The 26,575-nt window shown below is 42.3% G+C and overlaps 1 long non-coding RNA gene across 1 annotated transcript; it reads left to right on the forward strand.

Moving 5' to 3' along the window:
• The first annotated feature begins 2,326 nt into the window (after positions 1–2,326).
• Positions 2,327–3,174, forward strand: LOC139550951 (uncharacterized). The gene is made up of 2 exons (XR_011670158.1): positions 2,327–2,400; positions 2,922–3,174. It is a non-coding gene; the product is annotated as an uncharacterized lncRNA (long non-coding RNA).
• The last annotated feature ends 23,401 nt before the right edge of the window (positions 3,175–26,575 follow it).

Consider the following 26,575-nt stretch of genomic DNA (forward strand, 5'->3'; position numbering starts at 1 on the left):
CCATAACTAGACCGACACAATTGTATTTATGTGAAATTGGTGCTGAATTGCCTCTACGGGATCGGTGTCCCTAATGTGACTAGAATGACCTTGTAAACAGCCAACTTTACGGGACATAGACATGTCTTATATGGGCAGAAAGCTTAAATTCTTATTAATCTAACTGCAATGTCCAATTTACAGTAGCTATTAGAGTGAAAAAAGGCCATGCTTTTATTTGAGGAGAATGCACAACAACAAAACACTTTTAGCATGTCAACTGGTTTGATACATTCACCTCTATTTACCTTCAATGTACTTACATTCAGTAATCTTGCTCCGATTTGTCATCCTGAGGGTCTCAGAGATAAAATGTAGCATAGTTTTGTTTGATCAAATCCATTTTATATTCAAATGTAAGAACTGGGTTCTACAGTTTAAACCCCTGCTGTCGCTGAATTTTTGGTTTGTATTATCTTTTAACAGATCTAGTGTTATATTCTCCTACATTCATTTAACATTTACACAAACTTCAACGTTTTTTCTTTCAAATGGTATCAAGACTATGCATATCCTTGCTTCAGGTCCTCAGCTACAGGCAGCTCGATTTGGGTATGTCATTTTAGTCGGAAATTGAAAAAAACGGTCCGATCCTTAAGAGGATATATATTATTAATTAACCTTTCAGGAAATATCACCTTTGTTATGCAACCTCTCTTCTGGGTGACAGAGAGAGGTGGTACTACTCACCGCAGATGTGTCCCTGGACAGAGCTAACTTTTGCATGCCGATACAAATATCCAGAGGTATATGTACATCCTCTTTACTGTGACACATACCCAGACTACCTGTCTGAGTAACACTGGAACAAATTGTCTTTGGGCCTGTATTCGGAACTGCTACCAATAAATAGATTCGATTTTTGGAGAATGGAATTGCTTGACCTGTTCATTGACACCTCACCACTAGATGGAGTGATGGACTTGTTGGTGACCTAGTTTTTAAAATAGCAAATTTTCTTACTTTTTAACTCTGCATTGTTGGGAAAGGGCTTGTAAGTATGAATTTCACGGTAAAGTCTACACCTATTGTATTCGGCACATGTGACAAATAAAATTTGATGTTGATGTGGTCACAGAGTGGCAAGCCTCCTCACTGCTGATTGGTCAGTTCAGTGCTGCATAGATCTTTATCTCTGCTTCTGTGTTGATGGCTGTTGGAGAGGGGTAGTTTAGTGAGCTGGGACTTTTTATGGCCCTGCCTCTGGGAGCCTGTCAGCTTGTGACATGGAGATAGTGAGAGGCTCTACCTGTAAGATATTTTGTGAAGAGTGCTATAAAAATGTACTTCTCTTTGAAGAGGTTTTTGACCACTCAGGGACCTAATCTCAAACACTCATGAAAACATGAAACAATTATTAGTCTAAACTTAAGAATATGAATTTGGTCATAAAAATGCTGTTTGATAAGTGATATGCATGAAAATAAAGTTGCTTAAAAATGTGCATTTTTATGAGATTGGACACTAGCCTTGTTATGAATAAAAGTATATAAAGATAGATTGGTATAAGATATCTGCGCCATTTTCTGGGCACATGTTGACAAGATGCTGGGCAATCACTGGAGAGAAATATTGTCCACTTGAGCATCTCTGAATGGTCACCTCAGTGTTAAGCTCAATAAAAACCACTAGGGTTTGTTATATTTCAGTCTTCTGTGATGTATATAAACTAATATTGGGATGCAAGATCAAAATTGAATAAATTTTAACTTTGGGTGCATGTGAAATATTTTCATTCTCCTGAGGGGGGGGGGGGGGGGGGGTGCCCTCTTCATGACTGTGTGTGGACCATGATAGATCCTTAGTGATGTGGATACAGAGTAACTAGCCAGATTGAGTCGAGCCCTTAAACGGGGAGGCTGTGTGTCTGTAAGCATGGCTTTTGTCAGAGACAGAGGGGAGTCCTCATAGTAGATAGTAAACATGACAGGAATAGGACCACACACCCTGAAGCTTAAAACATCTCAGTACCACTTGACCCGAGGTATTGAGTCCGCTACATACCATACCCGCATAAGGTGTATGTTGGTGTCGCTTGCTTGCTGCCGCTTGTTTGGTGCCGCTTGCTTGGTGGTGGTGGTGCCGCTTGCTTGCTTGCTTGCTTGCTTGCGTGCGTTGCAAACTCTGGGGCCTTTCAGAACAGGTGTATATATACTGAGATCATGTGACACTTAAATGAAGTCCACCTGTGTGCAATCTAACTAATTATGTGACTTCTGAAGGTAATCGGTTGCACCAGATCTTATTTAGGGGTTTCATAGCAAAGGGGGATGAATACTTTTGCAAGGCATTGTTTGTGACTCGTTTCAGAAAACTAGGCGTATGTCATGCGTCACTACTTCACAGGAGAGCCATTTGAAGGTAAACTTTTTGGCGGAAAATCCTTCTGGAACATGTGAACTTCCATGTGTCTTAATTACAAACTTGTTTCTGTTAATATGAATAAAATTGTTTAATTACGAGCCTAGATGGTTTAGCCACAGAAAAAGTAAGCAACCGTACCAGTAGCCATAATTGGCTGATATAATGAGTGGGCTGGGCATGCCGAGAGATGAGTTCGGATTGGTCTACCATGTACAGTAGCACGCTTGTCTATTTGAGCTGGTCAGTATGTGTAGATAATCCTGACAAATGCAGTTTTTTCTTAAAATATATCGCGTAGTAGAACTGCATAAGTGTTACTCTCCACTTTCTGGGGGACCAAGTTTTGAAATCAGTTGAAATTGTCACGCCCTGATACGTTTTACCTGTCCTTGTGCTTGTGGTGTCGCCCATCTTCCCCATTATCCCCTGTGTATTTATACCTGTGTTTTCTGTCTGTTGCCAGTTCGTCTTGTTTGTTCAAGCCTACCAGTGTTGTCTCAACTCCTGTTTTTCCCTAGTCTCTCTTTCTCATCCTCCTGGTTTTTGACCTTTGCCTGTCCTGACCCTGTGCCCGCCTGACCACTGCCTATCTCTGACCCTGAACCTGCCTGCCGTCCTGTACCTTGGCTCCACCTCTGGATTACCTACATCTGCCTGACCTGATCCTGAGCCTGCCTGCCTGCCGTCCTGTACCTTGGCCTCTGCTCTGGATTATAGACCCCTACCTGTCGTTTGCCTGCCCCTGTGGTTACAATAAACACTGTTACTTCACACAGTCTGCACTTGGGTCTTAACTTGATTCCTGATAGAAATAGAGTATAATAGCTAAGAAAATGGAGAAAACACCTGTCTCCAGATTACATCTCCAAACTAAAGGGCTACCATGGCATCCACGACAGAGGGAAAAGCGTCCATCCATGTATACGGGTAAGATAGTCTAGCTAGCTATATTTTCAGATATTACATGTTTATCATTTTGTCAGTCTTTTCATTTCAAGTTAGTGTACTGTTAGCTAGCTTGCTAACGTTAGCTGGCTGGCTCGCTAGCTAACATTGTTTAGCTAGTTAGCTAAATGTCTTAGCAAAAGACTCCACTAGGCAAGTATTCGTTTCAATGGAATGTTCATGATGTCACTGCGACACGACAGCTGTTGATTGACGTAGCTGGTAAATTCGCTCTGGCTATCTACTCTGATTTCAGAGCATTCTCGTCTGAGTGTGCCAGAGTGCAGAATAATTGACGACTTTACAAACGCTCAAAGCCCGTTGAATGTGTCAGTAAACAGCCTAACCAGTAAAATGGTCAGAGTGAGCTGTTCTCTCATTTCTGTCTGGAAGTAGCTAGCAAACTAGCCAGCATTAGCCAGTTAGCTTGGGTGCTTGACTGCTGTTGTTAGGACAGAATGCTAGGATCAACCCTTAAAGAGATGGGTGGGGCTAAAGCTTGAGAGGGTGTGAATGATGCTGAATGGGTGTTGAAAAATAATAGCTCTCCAGTAGGTACCAAAATATTCAATTGCCATTTTCTCAAAAGTTAGGTTACAAGTTTATCAACTTTCAAATCAAAATTTCTTTCCAATTGTCCTTCAACTGTAGTGTATGATATACAATGTCCTAGCTCTGAGTCTCTACTTTTATGCAATGTAAAAAACACCATTTCAAATGTTGCTACATAAGACTGAATCGAGACGGTCGGTCACATATGATGAATTGGATATTTGTTTATATAGCCTACTAGCAAGTTGTTTGTTTTGTCCTGTTTCTACTGTTGCAATTCATTTGGAAACTGTCCCAGGTTCGTAACTAATCAGCGAACATTGGCCAACTCTGAAGTAGGCAGAGAGAGAGATGAATGGTGCCATATTAAAGATGTTGTGCTCTTTAAGACTAAGTCAACTTGTAATTGTCATTTGTTCCTTGTTTTGCGCAATGTTTGTTTGAAATGTGAGACAATTAGCTTTGTCTTAAATTCTCAGGAATCGACAACAGAATTCTAGAATTCTATTGGGGTCTAAAGGGTTAAGGTTAAGTTTAGCCATTAACTCCAAGGTTTGGGACAGGCTTAAAACTAAAATATCAAAAACAACTATCGCTGGATTGAAACTTGCAACCTTTGGAATCAGATGACCCGTCCACAACGCCGTAGCAAAACCGAAACCTACTTGAAGCTAAGAGCTCTCACTGTTGCCCCTAGTGGCCGGGTTCCACGTCATCTCCCGACGTCATCAGACATGGATGGACGTCGAATACGGATTGATTTGAGTGATTTGAATATCACTCGTTTGATATCTATATAGCTCCCTTTTTACTTTTGTTGAAACAAATTCACGATCAAAGAAATACATCTACTCTCCACTGCACTTTACCATTGGGAATACTTTTCTCTCTCTCTCTTTCCTTTCCCCCCTTCCCTCACTCGCCCACTCCCACTCAATCTATACCCCACCCCTGCTCTCTCTCTCTCTCTCTCCCTCTTCCTCCTCCACTCTTTCCCTCATATCTAGTGCCATGAGAGGGAACCTACCTACTCCCCTCAGATGAGTATTGTGAATTGAACACAAGTTTTGTTTCATTCTCTGCCTATCTCCCTCTGCATCTCCCCCTCTCTTGATTTTCTTCCTTTTTCTATTTCTCTCCCCCTCTCTCTTGATCTTCCTCTTTCTATTTCTCTCCCCCTCTCTCTTTCTCCCTTTCACTCTCCCTCTGTCCGCTCCTGTGCTTTGTTATTGATTGTAAATGTGCTTGAACACACCCACTCATCCTCCCACGCACCTGCCAGCAGTGTAGCAGTCTTCCTTTCCCTCTCCCTTTTTCTCTCTCTCCTCTCTCTCTTTTAATCTGTCTCTGTTGCTCTCATACATCATCCACTCTTTCTTTCTATTCTCTCCCTATACCATCCCCCTCTCTCTTACTCTTTCTCTCTCTCTCCCTCCCCCTCCTTTCTTCTCTCTCAACTGGGGCCATGGATACAAGTGAGCACTGCAGCAGAATTAATGTCTACTTTGACGTTCCATGTCAAATGTCCACAATATCAATTGTCCACAATATCCCAGCAAATAACTACACATGCTGACACATTCAACCACTACTAAAATACATTGCAACGTTTCAATCCCATTTTGCAAATGTTTATGTGATTTATTTTATTTTATGGAAATTGATGGCATGAAGGTATCAAACTCATTCCAGGGCTACAGGTTTTTATTTTTTCCTTTCATTAAAGACCTAGACAACCAGGTGAGGGGAGCGCTTTACTAATTAGTTACCTTAAATCATCAATCAAGTACAAGGTAGGAGCGAAAACCCGCAGACACTCGGCCAGCCGTGGAATGAGTTTGTCACATGTTAGGAATGAACTGAAATGCAGGTGAGAGGACCAAACTTGAACGCAACACTAGTTGCCTTGAACCCAGCTCCCTAGCAACTCAACAAACATCAGCTGCAACTTATTGATAATCAGCCTCCACACCTGTCCTTAATCTCCTTAATCACCACTACCCTACTTAAAGCTGACCAAAATAACATTCCACCTCTCTGTTGTGCAGTGTATGTTGTGTGACTAGCCTGATCAAGTGGTGCAGCCCCTGACAAGCTACTATCTCGGCAGTTCTACTAACGTTATTTTGTGGGGGATTTCCATCCCCACAGCAGCCGAACTACCACGGCCTGATGACGTCTACTTGAGACTTCAAACTACAGAGTCCACCCCTGGATACTTAATCTGCAGCCCTTGACTTCATCTGGTCCATTCTCATTCCCCTCCTGAATCCCCATTGTCCCTTCCATCTCCAGTTACTCAAGCAAACAGCAAAATTACCTTTCATTTTTTTTTTTTTTTAAGCTATCAAACAACCTCTCATGGCACAATAGGGACTGTGAAATGGCATGCACACACATTCTTTAGTTATATTGTTGTATTTATACATTTTGTGACTGTTCTAGCCTATCAGTGTTTTGTTAGTTGTTAGGTTTTTGTATGGACCCCAGGAAGAATAGCTGCTGCTTCAGCAAAAAGCTAATGGGGATCTGAATAAACCAATAAAAACAATTCTCGCATTCATTCCATTTCCTCAAATATTCTAAACCCATATCAATGTCTGATCCTTAAACATGTGAATTGATTTCTAGGCGATACAGTTTATGCAGTGCATGCAGTGTGTGTGTGTATTGTGATTGTTGCATAGTGGGTGAGGGCTCCAAGGGAGGGTTGAGACTGGGGTCTGGGTGGTCAGAGATGAGGGAGTCTCTCCCACCAGGATGTTTTCTTGGCAAACAGAAAGAGACTGGCCTCAGCTCTATTTGCACTGTGCCTCAAGTCATCTATCATATATAGTACCTTTCAAACCAATACGTTTATCAGCAAGTTTAGCATGCCTGCAACTTTTTGCCAACTTCTCTTTATTTTCTGCCAAGCGACCTAGTCATGATTGCGGTAAAGTTCTGCTTACAGCTTAGTATAAATGTAGCCGTAATGCTGAAGCTGCATTGGCACGCACTATGCTCTTATGCTCTTGATGGTTGCTAGGCAGCAGCCGTTACTAGGCTGTTACCATCCTCCTGACAATTCGAAGCATTGCGAGGCATGTCACTTTGCCCATCTCTTCGCATAGCAGACCACAAAGCATGCACTGTTTTCTTAATCACAACTTGATAGATCTTTAAAGAACTACTGTGGGAATGAACATCACTGAATGATTAAATTATAGGAATAAAGTAGGCTAATAATTCAATTGAAGGCATGTATCAAATTGTTGATTACTAAAACTTCCAGTGGGTCAAGTAGATGATCATTTCAGCGCTGATTTGAGACAAGCGTGTTTTCACTGAATCTGCATTTGGATATTGGTTATAGGCTGCAATTAGGCTGAGAAAATGTTAGCTAAGTTGTGGTGAGTGAGTGCATGCTCAATGATCATCTTGTCTAGTTGGCTCATTTATTAGAACTAATCTGAAATGTTGCCAGTATGTTATATAGCTTATTAACAAGTGGATTATTTTGCTCTTCACTCGCAGTCGCTTCATAGCCTAGGCCTACTCCCAACCAAAAGCCTGGGACTTGCCTGATCAATCAATGTGATTTTGTTTCACTAAATCTCTGTCTGTATATTTGGTTAATTGGTCTCTTGCTGGGCAAATAAGTAGAGGTGGTAGGCCTATAGCTCATCTATTTGTTTTCTCATCTATCACTGTTCAGAAACATTTAGCATGCAATAATGTAGCCTAAATCATTTGTAGGTCTATTATTTTTGCTTGATCACGTATAGGCAACTGTAAAAGCCTGCGACGGGTTGTGAAATATGAACACGAGACTGCTCTTATTTTCTAACGGTAGCGTGATGAAGATACTCTCAACGCGAGACCCTACGCCTGCTCCCTAACAAAGCGGAGTTGGCCTAAGGGTAGGAAAGAGATGAAACGTGGATCAAAATAACATCTGCTTGGGTGGTAGGTAGCCTAGTGGTTAGAGAATTAGGCCAGTCATTGGAAGTTGGTGGTTCAAATCCCTGAGCTGACACTGTGATTTTGTTGATGTGCCCTTGAGCAGAGCACTTTACCCTAAATGCTCCTGTAAGTTTCTCTGGATAAGAGCATCTGCTAAATGTTTTAAAATACAACGCTTTTGTTATATGACAGCGGTTCCACACTTTAATGTGACACAAGTTGTGTGGGAATTGTTTTTTATTTGATTCTGTTATTTTCCATTATATTATTAGTATAAAATATGTGTATGTTGACTGTGATCGGGGTAAGTGTGTCTTGTCTGTTTAATTAACAAAACCAAAAAATAAACGCTCAGCCAGATAAATGCTCAGCCAGATTACAAATAAACGCTCAGCCAGATACATGCTCAGCCAGATTACAAATAAACGCTCAGCCAGATCGGCCCACACCTACTCACACTCCTAAACGTGCCGGCATGTGCACTGGAGGTTTAAAAGGCTTATCCCGGTAAGAATGTGGTCAAAATGGGACCGTATGAATTGGGTTCTTTAAAACATTGGCAGCTTTTTAAAACATTTTTTTTTACAGGCAACATACCATGAATCCTATGTGAAAGAAGTAATACACTGACTCATAAAGGGCCCATGCTTGTTCCCTTCAAAGTGGGGCCAAGTACAATAATGGCATATAGGGCCATTGGGGAGAATGCGGACAGAATCACAGAATCCAGACTTTAAACTGGAATTAAACAACATGAATTGACGTTCAACAGTTTTGAACTTAGCAGGAAATCAACTAAATGTATCAAATGTATTAGAAAATGTAGTAATTTGCCCAAGTTATTCCGAAGATATGAAACACAATGCATCACTGATTTGTACTTTCCTGCAACTTTGTGAAACGGCACAGGAATGACCATGTGTCTGTGTGCGTGTGAACGTTGCCCGCGTATGTCTGCACTTCGTGTAGCCGTTAGTGACGATGCTAATGCTAACCTTCCTCTGGAAGAGATGGAAAGTATTTCACCCAAAACCTTCTCAATATGTGTGTATACTGTATGTGTGGGAGGGTAGGGGCTAGCTTGGCATTGTAATTTTCAGAGGGAGGCTCGACTCAATTATATGATGGCTCTGTGCAAGCTGGAGCACAGAAAGCAGTATGGATTAGAGGTCTTCACGGATCCACCTGTACCTGAATACCCGAGACCCAATTGGGGATCCAAGCGGGTCTGGATCCATAATGTGAAATAATATCACGGGTCTGCGTCATATCTGATATGATTGTCACAGCTCTCAGGTATGTGTAATTTTAACTGACTTGTCCGAAAGGGCCCGTACAGTAGAGAGAGACATTTTATCATTTATGCTGCTGCTGTTGCATTTGCACGCTTGACGCGTGTAGATTGTTGTTGTTGGCCAATCATAAGTAATCAAAGCGGCAATTGGCTACAGTTAGGAGATAAAGTTAGGAGATACAGTATCTAATCAATAAAAGATGGAATTATAATTACAAGGAAAAGGAGTAGCTACAACGACCAAGTGTCAAGCCCTGATCTGTTCCACCTGTCTTTGTGATTGTCTCCGCCCATCTCCAGGTGTCACCTGTTTTCCCCTGTGTTCCCTGTTTGTCTGTTGCCAGTTTGTTTTGTCAAGTCAACCAGCGTGTTTTTCCGCGCTCCTGTTTTTCCTTGTCTCTGTTTTGCTAGTCCTCCTGTTTTTTTACCCTTGCCTGCCTTGACTCTGAACCCACCTGCCTGACCATACTGCCTGCCCTGACCTCGAGCCTGCCTGCCACTGTACCTCCTGGACTCTTACCTGGTTTATGATCTTTTTCCTGTCCACGACTATTCTCTTGCCTGCCCCTTGGATTATAATACATATCAGAGACTCGAACCATCTGCATCTGGGTCTCGCCCTGTGCCCTTATACCAAAGCCAACAGGTAGGCTGCTATTCTGAATGGATTTGTTGTTATTTGTAACTGTAGGATGAGAAAGCACATGCACTGAAGCCTAAATGAGCCAACTAGCTAACCTTAGCTAGCTTAACTAGCTCTTCCTGGTTTGATGATAAATAACCTAGCTGTGGCAGCTATTAGTGTACTATAGCGCGAGTCGGCTTGGTTGGTTGCTGTCTCTCCCTCCCTCCCTCCTCCCTGTATGTCTAGATCACAGTATGCCCCCTCCCCGCCCACTAGAGTGGCCCCTCTCTCTACCTCTGGCGCTGTATCAACTCTGGTTAATAAAGTAGCTTGAAAAATGACTTTTCTGCTGCTTCCCTCACTTGGATCGGCTCGAACCGGGTCTGGATCCAACCAAGTCTATACAGAACGCATCTATATGTCCTCGGGTCCGTTTGTAACGGGTCTCTATACGCATTTATGCATATTGAGTCCAGGTGGGAAAGCCTCAGGTCCATTTCGGATTGGGTACAACTTTTTGTACCTCTGGATACATCTCCACACACACACACACACACACACACGTGTGCACACAGCACACACACATGCAGGACTGAGTACACTACCGCACCTTATGCACCTATGCACTGCTGTATGCTCCCTTGCATATTCACCCTTTCTTCCCTCCATCTTTCCCTCCATCTCTCTTCCGGAAATGAGTGGGAGGGAGTCCCCGGGTCCTCAGAGTGCAGCGATTGATGGACGAGGAGTGCAGAAATCGATGGACGAGCAGAGACAACAAGGTCACCTTCATACAGAGAGAGACATATGGGGAGAGAGGGAGGGATTAAAGGAGGAGAGAGGACTGTGATAGGGAGGGAGGGGAAGCAGAACGAGGGAATGAGATTGAGAAACATGAGTCAGGGTTGAAGAGAGAGGGGAATAGTGCTGGCGATATGGAACTAAAGGAGAGAAAAGAGAGAGCTGTGACAGAAGGGAGCGTAGAAGAGAGTGACACATGGGGGAGAGAGGGCAGAGAGTGCGAGGAGGGGAAGTTGGAAAGAGGAAGAAGGAAAGAGAGGGAGAGAAAATGAACATAGAGAGAGCAGGCAGTGGTAGAGGGCTGGAGTTTATATTCCTTAAGGCTACACAGAAAGATTTGTGTGGTGATTGTTTACAGCCCGCCTCGTCTTTCTCTCCCTCCTCCGCTTTCTCACACCACCGTTTTATGTTCCAATTAGTCACTGATGTTTAGGCTTCAAACACCCCCCACATCCCCCTACCCACACATGGGTGTGTTTGAGTGTGTGTGTATGTGTGTGTTTTAGGAGGAGGGGAAGAGAGAGCAATGCTTTTTCACACATAATTTATTCATCAGGTGAGTCATGAGCAGTGCCTGAGAGAGAGGTTACAGAAGTGTCAAACTAGGAGGAGAGAGACAGAGAGAGTGACAAAGAGAGAAAACGAAAGAAATATGGAGGAGGGAAAGAGGGGTAGACCGGAAATGGAGTGAAGGAGAGAGGGGGAGGAGAGAGAGGGGAAGTGGTCGAACAAGGAGAGAGAGGGCAGGGGAGAGAGTGAAAAATAATTGAAAGTGTGTGTGTGTGTGTGTGTGTGTGTGTGTGTGTGTGTGTGTGTGTGTGTGTGTGTGTGTGTGTGTGTGTGTGTGTGTGTGTGTGTGTGTGTGTGTGTGTGTGTGTGTGTGTGTGTGTGTGTGTGTGTGTGTGTGTGTGTGTGTGTGTGTGTGAGAGAGAGAGAAAGAGTTGAGCTCATGGTATAGGCATGGTATAGGCTGAGAATAGCTGGTGAGTTTTAGTCACCCTCTCTGTGACCTGAAGTCTTTGAGGGTCAGTTAATCTCCTAGACTCATTGATTTAGCATCTCAGAACAGATCATATTGACTTATCTTGTGTCATTGAGTTAGCATCAACAGGTCTGAGAGCAACTCTTAGTCTGGTCAGATTTAACCATTGTGGTTGCGCTAGACACAAATACCTGCTTAGCCTTATTACAGATCTTCTGTAATCAAGAGGACATGAATGAAAACTAGCAGTGACTTATCAGACGTACTGAGACCCAGTGTTCTCCTCATCTATACTATATCCTCAACCACACAGGCAACAAGCAGTTATATCTGTTTCAATGTTGTATGGATATACAGACACACTGTGACAAGCATCAGTGCACTTACCCTCCCACACACACATCCCACCTACGCTTGCGCAAACACATTGATACACACCCTGGAACGATAAAACAGATATGTCTTTAAAGTGTGGGTAAATGTTAAATTATAGATATGTGAAAGTCATCATGTAACCTTAGCAACCACCTACAGTGCGCAAACAAATTGTTTAAAAAATAAATGTTTCACAGGTGACCATATACTCTGCTTGGCCAGTTGAGTTGTTGGGCAGAGGTTGGGTGGAGGAGGAGAAAGGGGAGGAAGAATACAACATTAAAGAAGAAACATTAGGATTTATAAAGAAGAGATCAGAATAAAATGCCAAGAATGGCTTTCTTCAAGGTTCAGTGTGATGATCAGACACAGTATACACATCTATTAATCAAATAGTTCCAATGGTAGCCTACACACAATATGTAGTCTGGGTAGGCTACCAGTATTTTTAGCTAACATTCAAATCAAATCAAAGTGTATTTGTCACGTGCGCCGAATACAACAGGTGTAGACCTTACAGTGAAATGCTTACTTACAGGCTCTAACCAACAGTGCAAAAAAGGTATGAGGTGAACAATAGGTAAGTAAAGAAATAAAAACAACAGTAAAAAGACAGTGAAAAATAACAGTAGCGAGGCTATATACAGTAGCGAGGCTATATACAGTAGCGAGGCTATAAAAGTAGCCACATTTCTTCAGCCTCCTGAGGCTGTTGCGCCTTCTTCACGACACTGTCTGCGTGGGTGGACCATTTCAGTTTGTCGTTGATGTGTACACCGAGGAATTTAAAACGTTCCACTTTCTCCACTGCTGTCCCGTCGATGTGGATAGGGGAGTGCTCCCTCTGCTGTTTCCTGAGGTCCACGATCATCTCTTTAGTTTTTTTTAGGTTGAGTGAGAGGTTGTTTTCAAGACACCACACTCCGAGTGCCCTCACCTCCTCCCTGTAGGCTGTCTCGTCGTTGTTGGTAATCAAGCCCACTACGGTTGTGTCGTCTGCAAACTTGATGATTGAGTTGGAGGCATGGCCAAGCAGTCGTGGGTGAACAGGGAGTACAGGAGGGGGCTGAGCATGCACCCTAGTGGGGCCCCAGTGTTGAGGGTCAGTGAGGTGGAGATGTTGTTTCCTAACCTTCATCACCTGGGGGCGGCCCATCAGAAAGTCCAGGACCCAATTGCACAGGGCGCCAGCTTGATGATGAGCTTGGAGGGTAATATGGTGTTGAATGCTGAGCTGTAGTCAATGAACAGTATTCTTACATAGGTATTCCTCTTGTCCAGATGGGATAGGGCAGTGTGATGGCGATTGCGTCGTCTGTGGACCTGTTAGGGTGGAATGCAAACTGAAGTGGGTCTAGGATGGCCGGTAAGGTGGAGGTGATATGATCCTTCACTAGTCTCTCAAAGCACTTCATGATGACAGAAGTGAGTGCTACTGGGTGGTTTAGTTCAGTTACCTTTGCCTTCATGGGTACAGGAACAATGGTGGCCATCTTTAAGCATGTGGGGACAGCAGATTGGGAAAGGGAGTGATTGAATATGTCCGTAAACACACCAGCCAGCTAGTCTGCGCATGCTCTGAGGACGCGGCTAGGGATGTCATCTGGGCCAGCAGCCTTGCGAGGGTTAACGCATTTAATCTGAGGGTCCAGGGTTCAAGTCCCTGTTCACCTGTGGACAATCCCAGAGCCAAAACAGCTTAGTCTGAAGACTTTAGGATTTTTAATCTGAACCTCCTGGTTTAAACTCTCTGTTCAAAGACTGATTATAAGTTGTCAATCACACAGCATCATCTGATTTAGGAATTTGCAGTGTGCCAGGCTTTTGTGAGAGACAAATGTCATCTAAAGCAGCATTGGTTTGATCTTTTTCGTGCGAGATTTGTACTGTAAAGCCACATTGGTACTTGTGCTTATTCTTTGACTTCGCTGTGTAAAGAAGGCAGAGATTGCACACATAAACACCCTGACCACGATGTGATTTGAACACATAACCTTCTGATCTGGAGTCAGACGCGCTACCGTTGCACCACGAGGTCTTGTACAATTTGTATTTTTGGAGGGGATGGCTAGTTCAGATTTCGTAGACTGTATCAATTGGAATGGAGGCCTGTTTCTCTGGGGAAATGTACCATCTGACAATGCCCCCTCGTCAGCACGTGCCTCTGCCCGGCAGGTTAGGTGTATGGAATTAAGCAAAACCAGAGCCCGGATAGCTCAGTCGGTAGAGCATCAGACTTTTAATCTGAGGGTCCAGGGTCCAAGTCCCTGTTTGGGTGTTACTTTAATGTTCACCTTCGTTCAGTAGGCAGTCTTTCTGTACTTTCATGTTCTATGACTTTCCATGACATGTTCGCCTGTGGACAATACACTCCCAGAGCCAAAACAGCTTAGTCTGAAGACTAGGATTTTTTAATCTGAATCTCCAGGTTTAAATGTTTTACTCACGTCGGCCACGGAGAAGGAGGGGGGGGGCACAGTTCTTGTTAGCGGGCCACGACGGTGGCACTGTATTATCCTCAAAGCGCGCAAAGAAGGTGTTTAGTTTGTCTGGAAGCCTGACGTCGGTGTCCGTGACGTGGCTGGTTTTGTTTTTGTCATCCGTGATTTCCTGTAGACCAGGCCACATACGTCTCGTGTCTGAGCCATTGAATTGCGACTAATTTGTCCCTGTACCGGCATTTCACTTGTTTGATTGTCTTGCAGAGGGAATAACTACACTGTTTATATTCAGCCATATTCCTAGACCTCTTTCCGTGGTTAAATGTGGTGGTTCGCACTTTCAGTTTTGCGCGAATGCCGCCATCCATCCACGGTTTCTGGTTAGGGTAGGTTTTAATAGTCACATTGGGTACAACATCTCCAATGCACTTCCTTATAAATTCACTCACTGGGACGATGTAATTCTCTGAGGCTGACCGGAACATATCCCAGTCCGCGTGATCAAAACAATCTTGAAGCATGGATTCCGATTGGTCAGACCAGCGTTGAATGGTTCTAGTTACTGGTACATCCTGTTTGAGTTTCTGCCTATAAGACGGTAGGAGCAAGATGGAGTCATGGTCGGATTTGCCAAAGGGAGGGCAGGGGAAGGCTTTGTATGCATCGCGGAAGTTAGAGTAGCAGTGGTTGAGTATATTACCCCTGCGTGTAGTGCAATCAACATGCTGATAGATTTTAGGTAGCCTTGTTCTCAAATTTGCTTTGTTAAAATCCCCATCTACAGTAAATGCAGCCTCAGGATATATGGTTTCCAGTTTACATAGAGTCAAGTGAAGTTCCTTTAGGGCCACCTTGGTGTCTGCTTGACGGGGAATGTACACAGCTGTGACGATAACTGACCAGAATTCTCTTGGAAGGTAATATGGCCGGCATTTGATTGTGAGGAATGCTAGGACTGGTGAGCAGAAGGACTTGAGTTCCTGTATGTTGTTATGATTACACCATGAGTCGTTAATCATGAGGCATACACCCCTGCCCTTCCTCTTCCCAGAGAGGTCTTTATCTCTGTCGGCGCTGTCGTGACGTTGTATTAGTTAATGTGGCGACTGTTGCTCATCGAATGATTACAAGTTTCTAATTACGTGATTAACTGAATCAAGCAATTATTAACTCATTAACCTGGGGCACCATGGGAAAACTAGTTTTTATTGAGTTTCTATTTCTCAAATTAACGAATATCAAGAATTCGTTAAATTCGTCAAAGAATATCAGAATATCGATTTTACCACAGCCGCTAATTAACCAGTTGCCTCTAACAGTCTCGTTCTGAACGTCGTATAGCCCGGGATTCTGCACGGACCCGGGTCTCACTAATGAATTCGCACCACACCAATCTTAGTTGAATGTTTATTTACTAAAAGCTAAAATGATGATAAAAGATACACATACACAAAAACACATTCGAGGCTATTGATTAGAACTTAGTATAACGGGCCAACACACTAGGGCGCGTGTTACCCAAAATGGTGATTTAAAAGAGAGAGAAAGAGAGAGATTACACGAGAGGAATATACATTTGGGTGAAATTGTCAACTATGCTCATTCTAACCCTAGCCTTGCCCCAAACTGCCGCTGTTATGAGTCAGAATATAATGATGTTATTACTTGTGGAGGTTCTCCGTGGATTTTCCCGCGTGGACCGTTCAAGCTGCTCAATGACGCACTTCTCCTGCGCACCTCTCTAGGTGTCCTCACGACACGATGTCCGTGTCCTTTGGCTTTACTGGCCTGTTGCTTTGTCCTCGCTCTGGAAGGGGTCTTCGGAGGACAGATAGCTCTGTAGCTCAGAGCTCACAGCGTAAAGATGAAAGAGTGTAGATACCACGATTCGATGGGGAGTGGAGGTAAGGTGGTTCGGCTTGAATACACCCGCTTAGACCGCTACTCATCCGTAGCTTGGGTAGAAAAAGATTTCTTTGTCTTCAAACTTGTTGCGTTTTGGGTTCGTTGACCTTTTAGACCTTTGGCTGCAGCTCGGGTCACTTAGTCTAATCTGTTAATTCTGCACTCACAGGTTTTATACCCTCGGGTCAGAAGTGGGCGTAACCGCCTTCAGGGCAATTCTCTGGGCGTACCAAGTTTGAGGGGCAAGGTATAGATTTTACTCAAATCCAATTTTAGACAACTAACTTCACATTTTATCTCTACCGAAACATTCTCTTTGATTTGGACATTTTCCACACAACGTACAATGTATAAACATCAAGCATATACGAGGAAAACTCTTAACGTTACAATGTTTTCATAATAACGTAATCTATTAACCTTTAATAACAAAACAAAATTGACATACATTTTGATATTCCATCTATCGTCATGACCACCATTGTAGTTGACGGAAACCATTGTTCCAAAGTCCCTTTATTGCATGTTTAAAGTTCTGAGGCTGGTTCTCCATAGTGAGAGGGAATATTTTCTGTGGCCTCAGAATTACCATGGGTGTGAGGGGTCATAAAACCCCCACATCTTCAGACCCTTAGATCTCTCCTCATCTGTTGGGGTTGAGAGATAATCTGTAGGGTTGTGGTCTCCTGTAACCTGACCTGATCAGGACAGTCATGACAGCGCGATGCATGGAGAAGCCCGGTGGCTGAACCGATTCCAACAAAATACAGAATATTTGCACATCTTTCCCAGAAATCGATTTAAGCATAGCCAAACCGTCAATACATTAGCATTCCGCATTTTGGACTAAGCGAATGAGGACATATTTTCAGGTAAATCTGAATGGATTATCAAAAAATTGTCATGGATTAATTACATAACAACCGAAGCTTCAGTAAAATATGTCAGTATGTTTTTTAACCAATAGCGTATTGCTGGTTTATTGGAAAATGTACTGCTGTGATCAAACCAGATGTGCATGGGTTTCAATGGCTGACCTGTGCAGGGAAAATATATATAATATGGATTTTATTATTCCACTTTTTAAGTTGGAAATTTTGTTTTTGTTTTGGAAAAGAAGTTCTCAGGGTGGAGGTTGTCAGTTTTGTTGCGCATTTGAAATGTAGGTCTCAGGGAAACTGGGAGTGCTGTGCAGCTGGTGATTTATGGCCCTGCTGACAGTTGGTGATTTATGACCTTGTGTTGGAGGAGAGAGAGACTGATAGATTCAACTCGTGCTTTGGCTGGCCGAGGGCCTGTTTGACATAGAAACACCAAATTTCCGGCGGGTTTTTTGAAATAACGTTGATTAATTAGGAAATTAGGAAAAATATTAATAAATTCCAACCTATGGGGCCACGAGAGGATGAACCCTGAGGATCCACCACTCCACCTTACACACACACATTCCGAATGCATGGGAATGGAAAATGAGAATCAAAGAGAGGGAGAGTAAATACAACGCATATACTTATGTTGAGAGAGAGAGAGAGAGAGAGAGAGAGAGAGAGAGAGAGAGAGAGAGAGAGAGAGAGAGAGAGAGAGAGAGAGAGAGAGAGAGAGAGAGAGAGAGAGAGAGAGAGAGAGAGAGAGAGAGAGAGAGAGAGAGAGAGAGAGAGAGAGAGAGAGAGAGAGAGAGAGAGAGAGAGAGAGAGAGAGAGAGAGAGAGAGAGAGAGAGAGAGAGCTATATATTTCTCGGCTGACGCTAAGGAGGTGCAAATGTCAAATGCACGTTAGTTTGCAATATTGTTATGTAAAGACTGGCATTTTCCAGCCCTAACGCCAGGTTCGGCACTTGCGTTGATGGGAGGGTGGTAATATTTGAGGTGTAATAAACAAGCGCAAAAGTTACAATTTCATGCAGCGGTAATGGGAAGTTTTAAGACCCACAAAGAGCAGGTCTTAACAGTAACGCAGTTGATACTGGCATGGATGTTGAGAGCATAAGCGCAGCCCATCCAGCTATGATGAACAGTGCCCATGGAAGGAAAGGCGTGCCTTTGTTCCAGTGAATTTCATATTTAGAAACGTAAAAAACGATTGGTTTCCATATCAAACGGCAGATTTTTTTTACATCGGTCTCGCACATAGGCAACGATACAATTGACAGTAGCCTAGTTTTTGTATGGACGTGTGAATGTTATGCATAAAGACATTTAGGCCACTTGTGCACACAGGGGAAAGACTGAGAGAAGTGACTTATAATATCATGTTTCTGACCTGGTCCTATTTAGAAATATAGTTGAAATGTTGGTTGAAAAAACAGATACACATTTTTCTGTTTAATTTGATTAAGAACAAAACATATTAGAAATGTTAAGAAATATTAAATCGATGGGTTTATGGTGAGAACATACATGGCTCCAATGCAAAACAATTATGTTAGCTGTTTCTGGAGAAATGCAAATATGATCTCTAAGATGGTTCCATGTTGTTTATAAAACATGGCATTTGCAAGCAGCATAATTTCACCTGATATTTGATCTTTATCTATCTTCTGTGAAAAGTTTGGATGTGTGTTAAAACCTCAATAGTCTAAGTTGCCTTGTCTGTAGTATACACCTACGGGAAGCAATTATGGTGCTTGTAACTGTATTTAGACAACTATTTAAAACAATTTGTTTTGTTTGCTTAGAATTATACAAACTGCCCTTTTAGGCCTCATCAGTAGCCTAGTTAATTTAATCTTGCTTATTGAATATGTTTGGCATGTCCATGTCTAGACTGCAATTTACAGTAGGCATAGTCCCCTCATTAGTATGAATGAGCCTATGTTTAACAATGTATCTCCATATTGATGCAATGCAATTAGAACAATGTGGACTGCAAAAATGTTCCAACATGTTTAGCAAATACGGGCAGACTGTTTACCGAACTAGGCTATAATGGACTAACATTAAAATTGGAGTTCATGACAATGCAATACATTCAAAAAATTGAAAATAAACAATTCGAAGCAACCACATATTTAGCCATGAAGCACGTTCTGATTGGCCAGTTAGGGGCCAAGCCTCGACACACCCAGAACTTGTTTATTCATCAAAACCAAGCCCTTTCTCGCCACTGCCAGCTATTGCACCCGTAATTTCCGCTGTGAAAAAAGCAACAATATTTCTGACAGAACCCAGAACCTATAATGCTGCAGTTTACCAGGTTTGTTACAATAGACCCCAGTGTGTGCTAGTTGAAAGGGGGAGAATCCTTTACAAAGTTGACCAATTAAGAGCTGCCAATGAACATAATTAGTTGTCTGCAGCACAGGGTATGGGAGCTGTCCCCCAACACTAATTGTTTGAGCTGGCATATAGGCGATACATACTAATACTGCTGCTACTGAGTCTGAGTGATCTGGAGCAGGTTTTCATCAAGGATCTCTCTGTACTTTGCTCCATGCATCTTTGCCTCAGTCCTGATTAGTCTCCTAATCCCTGCCACTGAAAAACATCTCCACAGCATGATGCTAACACAACCATGCTTCACTGTAGGGATGGTGCCAGGTTTCCTCCAGATGTGACGCTTGGCATTCAGGCGCAAGAGTTCAATCTGGGTTTCATCAGACAAGAGAATCTTGTTTCTCATGGTCTGAGAGTCTTTAGGTGCCTTTTGGCAAACTCCAAGCGGGCTTTCATGTACCTTTTACTGAAGAGTGGCTTCCGTCTGGTCACTCTACCATAAAGGCCTAATTGGTGGAGTGCTGCAGAGATGGTTGTCCTTCTGGAAGTTTCCCCCATCTCCACAGAGGAACTCTAAAGCTCTGATAGAGTGACCATCAGGTTCTTGGTCACCTCCCTGACCAAGGTGCTTCTCCTCCCGATTGCTCAGTTTGGCCAGGCGGCCAGCTCTAGGAAGAGCTTTGGTGGTTCCAAACTTCTTCCATTTAAGAATGATGGAGGCCACTGTGTTCTTGGACGTTCAATGCTGCAGAAAGTTTTTGGTACCCTTCCCCAGATCAGTGCCTCGACACAATCCTGTCTCAGAGCTCTACGTACAATTCCTTCAACCTCATGGCTTGGTTTTTGCTCTGACATGCACTGTCAACTGTGGGACCTTATATAGACAAGTGTGAGCCTTTTCAAATCATGTCCAATTAATTGAATTTACCACAGGTGGACTCCAATCAAGTTGTAGAAACATCTCAAGGATGATCAATGGAAACAGGATGCACCTAAGTTCAATTTTGGGTCTCATAGCAAAGGTTCTGAATTCTTATGTAAATAAGGTATTTCTGTTTCAAATTGTTAATACATTTGCAAAAATGTCTAAACTGTTTTCGCTTTGTCATTATGGGGTATTGCAGATTGCTAAGGAACATTTTAAATGTAATCCATTTTAGAATAAGGCTGTAACATAACAAAATATGGAAAAGTCAAGGAGTCTAAATACTTTCCGAAGTGTTTATTTGATGAGCAGGGGAGCTTCAGTAGGGAGTGTCCCTGGGGTCGATTACTCTGAATGTAAGTCAATTAAAAACATATAGGGAAAGGAGTGAGTGATCGGAATTTAATCAGGCCTATTTACTCTTTCATAGAAGGAAACCCTCTGATGCAGACCATTTTGTCAAAACCAGATCAGACAATTAGCTAAGACAATAAGAAAAACATGTTAAAAGGTACTTTACTTTATTCAGTTTATTTATACAGGGACAGTGCACATTCATCAACGTTTTTTTTTAAGTGCACATTTTTGACCACAGTCCCTGGATATGACGTGGGGATACATTTCCTCGTAAGTGTTGTATAGGTTCTGCGTCCAATAAGCAAGTTACAGATAGAGGGAGGATGTGTGTGTGTGTGTGTGTGTGTGTGTGTGTGTGTGTGTGTGTGTGTGTGTGTGTGTGTGTGTGTGTGTGTGTGTGTGTGTGTGTGTGTGTGTGTGTGTGTGCGTGTGCGCGTGCGCGTGCGTGCATGGCCAGCTGTGTGCGTTCATATTGATAATGGAGATCATTTATCAGGGAAAAGTCTTGACTAGACTGATTACACAATCCTACCAGGGGATTGGGCGGGCTGTGTGTGTGGGAACAGACAGTGTTTAGCTAGTTGTGAGGACACAAACACAGACGTTCCACACTGACGGAACAGGTGGAAAATAAGACCGGAATATCCTGGGAAAAACATACCCTAGCCAGGAAAATACTGAGCAATAGGAATATCAGAGTAGATCTGATGAGGAATAGGAAATCTTTTCATTTATAAGTCCATTTCACCCTTTTAATTATTTATTTAGGAGAGTGTTTGTGTGAGTGTGTGTCTGTGTGTGTGTTTGTGTGTGTGTGTGAGAGAGAGAAAGCGCTCCGAAACCCCAGGGTTTGAGTGCTCTTCTCCTGTCATAGAAATATTGGTAAAATATGCTTGGGCCAAAGAGCGAGGCCATATATGAACCATACATTATTCAATGGCTGACATCGCTTTATGTGAATTCCGATATTTAATTCACATGATATATGCCATGGGCACAATGAGATGGTGAAACTTCTTCATTCATATTCACTCATTGCTTAGAGATAATATCCTGTCCCTATATGGCTATAACGCTTAAGGAATAAAACTGCTTAATTATATTGAATGATATTCTGTTTTCTCCCTTCTCTCCCTCACTTAATTTTGATTACTGCTTATTTTGAAGAGCTTTTATCTAAGAGTGTGCTTGGTGATGTTGTGACAGAATTATGCAAGCATTTTCATGCACAAATGCACACACACACACACACACACACACACCCTTGAGGCTGATCAGATTGGCTTAAACTAATCACTTCACTGTTCCCTCTCTCGAGTCAGTTTCTGTCCATAAGGATTTTCTCTGTGCTTGTGAATTATAGTGTGAACACAACTTCTACGCTCTGTGTGATTGTGCTAGGAAACAAATACAGTAGTGGGTGGATGGGTGTGTGCATGTACACGTGTGTGTGTGTTCGTTTATCATCTGTTGTCTTGTGTTAGATAACACACAGTTGGGTGGGGGGGGGGGGGGGGGGGGTATAGGTTGTGTTAGACAAAGGTAATTCTCTTCATTTAGAGGGACTTGACATAGCTGCCAAGGAAAGCCAGCATCTTTATTCCTTAATAGAGCCTATGTTTATGTTGGCCTATGAAAGATGATAACAGCTTTATTGTGAAAGAGCAGAGCACCCAGAGCAGAGAAGAGACGTGTGTGGAAAGATAAAGGCTTTGTTGTTCTAAACCGGGGGGAAATCAACTCACATCAGACGTATCAAATGATAAACACACAGCAGGCATTACTTCCACACTGCCCACGGCTGCAGGTTGAGCTTCAAACACGTTAACACAACTACCTCGTGTGCTGTACGACCTGCTCATTACTATTCCTGAAGACTAAAATAGATAAGGAAAAGATTGACTCACAAGTCTCACCAGTGTTTCCAAGCATTTTGTTTTTAAAAATGAGCATTAAGTGTTGGCAAGTTGAAATGTACATAGAGTTCACATTGACTAAGTGAAGGAGTGATACAGGTTGGCCAAAATGGGTCACCAGTGAGCAAGAAGCTACGCCTTCAACCGGGTCAGAGCAAGCAGGCTTGGCTGGCACGAGATACGAAAAGGAGAAGGGAACTAAATTAGAGAGGGAGGTCATATTGAAGAGATAGAGGTTGAGAATGGCACAGGAGATAGGAAGGAAGAGGGGAGGATGAAGAAGGGTGAAAGAGGAGGACGTGGAGCTAGAAGATGAAGAGGGTGAAATGGAAAGTGAAAATAAATGGGGAGTGAGGCAGAGATTAGGAGAAAGAGAAACTAAAGAGTTGGCGTGACATATTTCCCTGCTGATGCTTTAGGCGTGACAGGGTGACAGATACATACACACAGTGCGAATGGAACAGTGTGACAGAGGGCCAGTGGCGGCTGCCTCATCATGCATGTCATTCTGTCACGCATGTGTTTTCCCATTACTCTGGGTGTGAGACAAATGGAGAGACTGATGGATTCTTACACTGAACACGTCTAAACAGCATTGTTGTCTGAAAAGCATCTAAACAATGTTTTGTATTGATGGGAAATAAAGACATTCACTACTTTGTTCCTTAATTTCACAATTTTCACCATTTATTATAAAAGATAAAAGCGAACTTTATCATCCAAACATCACACGGAACACATCCACAGCCAAACTCATTCCATAAACCAGTCTAAATAACAGTTGCTCTGACAAAAAACAAAAGATAAGTTAGTGACCTAACAGCTAGACGTGTATACAATGTACCACAGCTCCGGTGAGCACAAGGGAGAAATGTAATAATGTTTAGAAAAGAGAAGCATGTCAGCTAAGCTAAAAGCAGCAAAATTCTTAATGATGGCAACCATGTTTGTTTATGTTTGACAAGCAAAAACTCCCTAATCCCAGACTGCCATTCACTATAAGATGCAAATAAACAAAGTCAAAGATAGCTGTGCTCATTGCCTGAAAAATATGATTTTAGTTTGGCCACTTTTTCAGCATATTACAAATCTTCAATGTACTTGTGTTGTTACAGTGTGACTTGACAAGTCTTTTACCGTTTTTGACAAATCACAAAGCAAGTAAAATGTTGTCACCTCACGCACCCCAAATACAATCCTACTGCCTAGCCTAACCGTAGTGTGAAAGCTAAACAGGGATAAACCATTTTAGGGTGGGTGTGTGGGGGGTTACATTTAATTTGTGGGGAGTTACAAGTCCATTGGGGGTAAAAATGGGGAACGGTATCATGGGGGGATATGATGCAGGAAATATTGCTATAATGGGGAATTTATCAATAAATGGGGGGCAAACAAAGGACAAGTTTATACACTAAATAAAAATAAAACCTCTTGAAATGTGGGTCCGAGCTGGAAACTCTGAAGTACCGTAGTTACAATCTGATGCCGCGTTCAAAACAACTGGGAACTTGGAAAAAACGAGATCCGACTGGGAAAATCTTTTAAACTGCCATCCAACTCGGAATTTCAACTTGATTTCTGGCCTCTTTCTAAAGCTGGAATTCTAGACCTGAAGATTACGGATGCCATGATTTGACCTCGTGTTTTTCCGACATCCCAGTTGTCTTGAAAGCACCATAAGTCAGACAAGTGAACTATCCCTTGATCTCGTTATGTTATAACATCTTTGGTCTGACAGACGCTTACGTGACAACCAGAATGCATTGTATGATGTCAACAAACATGGTGCCACATGTAGCTGGAAAATAGCTTAGCATTAGCTCATTATAATCAGTACAACGTTCCAAAAAGTATTTTACACAGATCATATGTGTCCATTACATCTTTGCAAGAATGGGAATGAATGATTTGTCACCAGAACTTGAAAACATGTGAATAAAACAGTCAATACATTATGCTCCATACATACATACATACATACATACATACATACATACATACATACATACATACATACATACATACATACATACATACATACATACATACCATCATACAGTATGCTACAGTAGAAATGACAGCACGATATACTTACTTTGATAGGAAGGCACACATCTAAAGTTATTATTTGTAAAGAAAACAACAATGAAGGCAATGCAGGCACCAGCTGGAAAATATTCCAGGGGAAAAAGATTGCAAGGCCTGTTCTGACTAGAGATGCGGAATGTCTTCATACTTGATATTGGTAAACACTGGGGAAGTGCTTGGGCTCTACTTGAAGAGAGAAGTTTGTCCGGCTCAGTAAAGCCTCAAACATAAATTGACCGCAACAGTAAAATGGGCTACTTCTTATGTGAATTAATGAGGAGGCAGAATACACCTAAGTTCAAACTGTTAGAAAATAAAAGTTGTTAGAAAATCTTTTGAAATGAACTAATTGAAAGAGCCTATAAATAATTAGCAAGCAGCGTGACTTGGTTTGATGGCAGCGTGGATTAACTGTCCTGTTGCGTAACAATCACATTTTGGAACAGTGAGCGCATTCTGACATCAAGCGCATAAAAACAACTCACACTGGGGCGACCGTTAGATATTTGGAACTCACATATGAAAATGTTAAAGGGAAATTTTAATCACAAACATCACAATCATTCACCCAGATTCTGCCAGCGTCTTGCGGCTATCAAGAATGATGCAGTAACCAAAGATTATCATAGGGATTTTCAGGCTGAACTGATGGGGAATCCATTTAAACTACAGCTGAGAAGTGATGCCATCCCATTATTATAATAATTTTTTTACAAAACGGAAGATTCTCAATTAGAGGTAAACTTACCTTAGCTTATGTTATAGCCCTGTATTGAACTCTGAATACAATCAGCTAAATCATATTAGTTTTATTTTGGTATACACACTGTCAATCAATTTCGCCTATGCCATGCTAGTCACTGCTAGACTGGTAACTACCTTCAGCAGAGTAAACATGTTTGTTTATTCATTCTATCTTTGACTGACGTTAGCTAACCTAAGCTAGCTAATGTTACTAAATAAATCTAAATTTGGTAGCCATCTATTCCACCCTTGTCTGGAAAACACTATGAATTGAATTGTCGCTTTAGCTAACTCACTCTGTGTGTTGGTAGCAATGATGAATGTATATAAATTGTCTATGGTTAGTTAGTTGGTTCTCAGCCAGTCTCAGCTGGCTAGCAATCTTGCTGCCAATTTAGTGACACTAGTTAGCTGACAATATTGCAATGTCCATGTTCGGTATGCTTAGCTAGCCAGTCTAATAGAGATCAAAACAATTAGTGGGATGGTTAAATTGTGTAATGTTCTAGGTGGTACAGAATCTGATTCCAATGCACTACCAACACCTAGCTCTACACAAGGTGAAAAAGGTAAATTGGACAACATATTTACAAGCTGACTGCGAAGATAGCTCAATTTACAGTAAGCATGGTATAAACATGAATTGGGTCATGTTTGGATGGTTTGTGTTATGGGGTTACAGGTGGTTAGAGTAGCCTGAGGACCACAGAGTACCTTCCAGACCATGTAATCAATTTAGTCTACCCCTCCTCTTTTTACCTTTTTCTGGAGTCATTCCACAGTGCTCTGCTGAAAAATACCCCAAAGCGGGGGCATTTTGGGTACGAGGGAGAGGACACACTTTGCGGTTATGGAGCACACCAAGATTGTGGGACAGAAACTAGCAAGGGACACTAAAAGGTATAAAATCAAGACTACAAAAGTAATGACATAACCACCTCATTCTTCTCTGCAGATTCTTAAAACACAATACAAAGACATGTCTACAATTTTCCCCTGCAAAGATCTACTATTGACAAGAATGATCTGTCAGACATGCAGTACCAGCAAATCTTCTGCAAAAG

Source organism: Salvelinus alpinus, chromosome 2 (assembly GCF_045679555.1).
Source record: "Salvelinus alpinus chromosome 2, SLU_Salpinus.1, whole genome shotgun sequence".
In the NCBI taxonomy this organism is placed as follows: domain Eukaryota; kingdom Metazoa; phylum Chordata; class Actinopteri; order Salmoniformes; family Salmonidae; genus Salvelinus; species Salvelinus alpinus.